The 5,394-nt window shown below is 46.8% G+C and overlaps 1 long non-coding RNA gene across 1 annotated transcript in view; it reads left to right on the top strand.

The window, feature by feature from the left end:
• LOC148115517 (uncharacterized) overlaps window positions 1–5,394 on the top strand; it is a 29,653-nt gene that overhangs the window by 10,808 nt on the left and 13,451 nt on the right. The window lies entirely within an intron of this gene.

A 5,394-nucleotide genomic window follows, 5' to 3' on the forward strand; every position in this document is an offset into this window, starting at 1 on the left:
AGTTACCGCTCGTCAGTTACTCTGGTTAAGATCCTGGCAAGCTGACGTTCGCAGCAAGTGGCGCCTGGCTTCATCTCCATTCGTGGGCGATAAGCTCTTTGGGGCTTCCCTGGAACCCCTTCTTATCGAGACCAGGGACCACCGGAAGATTTTACCTGCAATGTCTCGTCGATCGGATAACCGTTCATCTGGATCCTTTCGGCCTCAGTCCTTTCGTGGCTCCGACTCAGGCTATTATCAACAGAGGTCTCATCGTTCCTACCAGCAAAGAGGAACCTTCAATCAAGATAACCAGGTCAGACAGGGATCTAGATTTCCCCCCAGGAGGGCTCCCCGTGGAGGTAGGGGGCGCCCCTTCCGAAGGGTCAGTTAAGGGTCTCGGGCCTTCATGGCTTGGTGGCTGTTTGGCTCTTTTCTTCCCTTCATGGGAGACCTCGGTGACCGATGTTTGGGTAAAGAATACTATTAAATTTGGTCTTTCACTAGAATTTGTTTCCATTCCCCCTAGCAGATTTTTACGTTGTCCAGTCTCCCTTAATAACCTTAAAAGGGCCCAGGTGGAAGCTGCCATCCACCACTTATTATCTATTCGGGCCATTCAGCCGGTCCCTTCTAACGAATGGGGCCAAGGCTTTTATTCCTGCCTTTTTCTGGTGCAAAAAGCTTCTGGAGGCTGGCGTCCAATCCTTGATTTGAAATCATTGAACCGGTACATAACATACTGCCGGTTCAAGATGCATTCCCTGCAAACTATTTTACTTGGTATACGAGAAGGCGATTTTTTTGTCTTCTATAGACTTAACAGAAGCTTACCTCCACGTTCCCATCCTCCCCGATCATCGTAAGTTTCTCCGCTTCTGTTATAATAATAAACATTATCAGTACAGGGCCCTCCCATTTGGTTTGTCCTCGGCCCCTAGAACCTTTACTAAAATAATGGCGGCCCTTATGGGCTACATCTCATCCATCCCGATTAGAATTTCCTTCTATTTAGATGATGTTCTCATTTTATCCCAATCACGGCAGCAAGCGCAGTCAGATATAAATACCACCCTGCAGATCCTCCAGGAGCATGGGTTTTCCATTAATTGGGATAAAAGCCACTTAATGCCTGCCACCCGCATTCAGCACCTGGGTGATTGATACTCTGTCATCAGAGGTTTCTCTATCACCTGACCGAATTGAAAACCTGAGGAACCTGGTGGTCCGTATACGCGGACAGAGGTCATCTTCCATCCTTTCATTATCTCGCCTCCTTGGTAAAATGATCTCGACCTTGGGTATTGTCCCTTGGGCTCGTTTGCACTGCCGGGATTTACAATGGCTACTACTTCCATTTCAACGCTCGCATAGGGACACATCGGCCACAAGTTTGGTTCTGCCTCATCCTGTCCTCCACTCTCTCTCCTGGTGGACTTCGGAGGCAATTCTCAAAGGCACCAGATTTCAGGAACCTCAGCCCCTTCTTCTCATGACGGATGCCAGTTTGTCCGGCTGGGGTGCTCACTTGGACCCAAACCTGGCACAGGGGCTTTGGTCCCTCCAGGAACAACAGATGAATATCAATGTGCTCGAACTTCGGGCTATCTTCCTCGCGTTAAAGGCCTTCCGAAATCTCGTCCTCCACCGAGATGTCCTTGTTCTAACGGACAATGTAACTGCCAAAGCGCATGTAAACAGATTCGGGGGGACCCGTTCCAAGGCCCTGATGCGGGAAGCTCAACGCCTAGGTTTCTGGGCGGAAAGACACTTGGCCTCTTTACGGGCAGCGCACATCTCGGGGGCCCAGAACCGGACGGCCGACGCGCTCAGTCGGTCGACAATGGACAACACGGAGTGGTCGCTCCCTCCCCAGCTATTTCAAGAGGTGACCCACCGCTTCGGTCAACCAACGGTGGACCTTTTCGCCAGTGCGACCAATCACCAACTCCCGCGCTTCTTTACCAGGTTTCCGTGTCCGGGAGCGGAAGCGGTAGACGCTCTGCGGACTCCTTGGCCGTCCAATCAACTGTTGTACGCTTTTCCTCCGGTCAATCTCATACCCAGAGTGTTGTGGAAGCTACTACTGGAGCGGGCAGAGGTAATACTGATTGCTCCCTTCTGGAATCGACGCCCCTGGTTCGCCGACCTCAAGTCTCTCTCGGTGCAGGCCCCGTGGCGAATTCCGGACGGTCAAATGGCCCTGGTTCAAGGGCAACTAGAACACCCGGATCCACACTGGTTCCAGCTCGCCGCGTGGAGATTGAGCGGAGCCTCCTAACCAATCTTCCTCTCTCCACGGGGGCCATATCCACGATTCAGGCATCTTGGCGGGCTTCAACTGCCCGTATTTATGAAGCTACCTGGAAGGCCTTTTCGTTGTGGTGTAGCAGACACCACCAGCCACCTTCATCTGCCTCTGTCACGCTGGTTATAGAGTTCCTCCAAGACGGTTTTGTTTCTGGTCTATCACCCAATACGTTACGGTGCCAGGTGGCAGCTCTTTCTACCGTCTTATCTGGCTCCTCGACGGAACCTATCTCCAAGAATCCACTCATTCGTCAGTTTCTACGTGGAGCCTCCAACATTAGGCCACCTACAGTTCACAGATACCCTTCCTGGGACTTACCAACGGTTCTGGCGACGCTCACTGGTCTTCCTTTCGAACCACTTCATGAGGTTTCCCTCAGGCATCTTTCCTTTAAGGTGGCCTTCCTAGTAGCAGTTACCTCCGCCCGACGAATTTCGGAGATGGCGGCCCTCTCCATTCGTAAAGAGCTATGCCTATTTCACCAGGATAGGGTGGTGCTGAGACTAGACCCCTCCTTCATCCCGAAGGTTAATTCCATTTTTCACCGAGCACAAGAGGTGGTGCTCCCAAATTTCTGCCCTTCCCCTTGCCATCCCCTGGAAAGACGTTGGCACACCCTCGATGTCCATCGGGCCATTAAGGTGTATATATCTCGTACAGCATCTTTCAGGCGTTCCGATGCATTGTTTGTGTCTTTCCTGCCGGCGTCTTTGGGATCGAAGATTTCTTCAACCAGCTGGGTCGTTGGATTAGAGCCTGCATTTCAACTGCCTATGAGGTTCGCTCCCTTCCAGTCCCACGCAACGTCACCGCTCATTCCACTCGGAGCGCGGCCACTTCGGCGGCTTGGTCCACCCGGGCTTCCATTGACTAGATCTGTCGGGCGGCAACTTGGGCCTCCCCGACCCCATTTATCCGCCACTACCACTTGGACAAATTCGCTTCGGCGGATGCAGCATTTGGTCGACGGGTTCTTCAGCAGGTCCAAGCTGCCTCCTAGTTCCGGGCCGGCCGGCTCCCTCCCGAATGGACACCTGGCTTTGGTATGTCCCATCCTGACTGCCGTGCCCGACTACAGGAGAATGGGTGTTGGTACCTACCTGATACGCCTCTTCTCTGACTGTCGGGCACGGCAGTCAGCCCCACCCTACATGGGGCCGGCCCTGGCATAGTCTACCTCAGGGAGGGGCGGGGATCCTAATGTTCTTCTTTATCGTCCTAGACACGTCTTCTGCAGCTACTCCCTCGTCTCAAAACTGACAGCTACAGCCAGGAGGAGGGACTTCTTTCAATCTGCAGACCCGGTCCAATCAAGCTCAACCTAGTCTCCACCCATCCTGACTGCCGTGCCCAACAGTCAGAGAAGAGGCGTATCAGGTAGGTACCAACGCCCATTTTCTTGACAACAGCACAACCAGTTGATATACAACACTGATTTTTCACAAAAAAATCAGCCCTTTCACAGAATGCTACATGTCTTTCATTAACTTCAGCTTCTTTGGAAGCCCCAGCTCTTACTAGACATAGGCACTCTAACCCATGTCACTACAACCATCATGTTAGATGCTGACCTGCAAATCTGCAAAATATCTCATCAATGTTTTATTGTTAAATATCTTTTAAATAAAATATAACCATAGAAATGTTTTTATTTACATGCACATTTATTTATTATTTAAAAATAAATAAATGTGCAGAAAAAAAGATAAGCCCATTCCAGTCATTTTAGTTGCATTTTCAATTAAAAATTATTAAACTCTAGTTAAGGGAATAAGCAGTTCCAGCTAGTTCATCATATGGATTCCATTTCCAACTGTGTAACCTTTCACATCTTCTATCCCTTTCATTGCCTTCCTGAGAGGGGTCAAGTACAGGCTGCTTTCTTCCTTAAACATTTAGATTTAAATTGCCTCTCATTGTGTCGGGAAAAGAAAACTTTTATTAGCATACAGTTTTCATATTGGCTTTACACAGACTCTGCCCCTTAATATAGATAACTAATTCACGCAAGAGGAAGCTATTTTGTAGTAAATGATACTATTTCTCTAACTCAGTCAAGACTATTCAACTTAATAGCAGCTATTCAGTTTTAGTGCAGCAGCCTTTTCCCAAATTAATATTTGAGGGTCACCCATAACTAAATTAACCCACCCTTTAAACATAACTCACATATTCGTGTTTCAAGGCTGGTTGTGTTGCTACCAGTATCATCTGCCATTTGACTGAAATCTGTGGCATGGTCTATGTCTTACATTTTTAAAAAAAGATTATTCAAAGGAGTTCTCAGGGGCTACACCTATTGCATTGCTTAGCATGCAATATTCACGCATCCTGCCAGGATAGTTACCACAGCTTCTTAAATGACATTAGAAAACTTTAGTAGAGAAATTGCTCAGTGTGTATCTCATTTTTATGAACTCTTCCATACAGATATTTAGTATTAACTATTCCTTAAAATTAGCCCTTGGGGCATATGATACTACTGGACATTTGTAGTTGAAAAACTTTTGAGAAACCATCATTTTCATGATTTTAAACTAATCAGCAATTAGCTTCTGTAATTGATGAAGTCATAATATGAAAATGTTGTGAAACTCTGTATCTGTGACAAGTGTTACACATACACACAGATATGCCTGTTTCTATTGTCAAATATTTCTAAAACATTCATTTCTGCGATTGTGGCTTATAATTTCTCTTAATACTTAAACTTAACTTAAACTCAACTTAAAATTGAGTTGCACTAGAGAATGGGTTGGAAGATTTATTTATTTATATTTACTATATTTATATGCCGCCTCTCTCACCAGTAAGGTGATTCTGGGCAGCCTTACAAATTATATCTTGGGCTTTTCAGACTTTTTCTAATTCAGTTCTCAACATTCCTGATTACCAACTACCTTGGCTGAAACCAATGCCTAAAATAGAAAACTGCAATTCTTTAAAAAAATATCCTTTTTTATTTCCGTAGCTCTGTTTCACTATGTTCCTATAATTTCTTCCTCGTATTTCCCAAGAATGTCTCTACTGCTGGAAACAACGTTTATCCTCCACATAATTTATATCATTTTCCCCTTTTGAGTCAAATTCCATAGCTGATCACA

The sequence above is a fragment of the Pantherophis guttatus genome, chromosome 2 (genome assembly GCF_059756535.1).
Source record: "Pantherophis guttatus breed Tessera chromosome 2, ASM5975653v1, whole genome shotgun sequence".
NCBI classification, from domain to species: Eukaryota; Metazoa; Chordata; class Lepidosauria; order Squamata; family Colubridae; genus Pantherophis; species Pantherophis guttatus.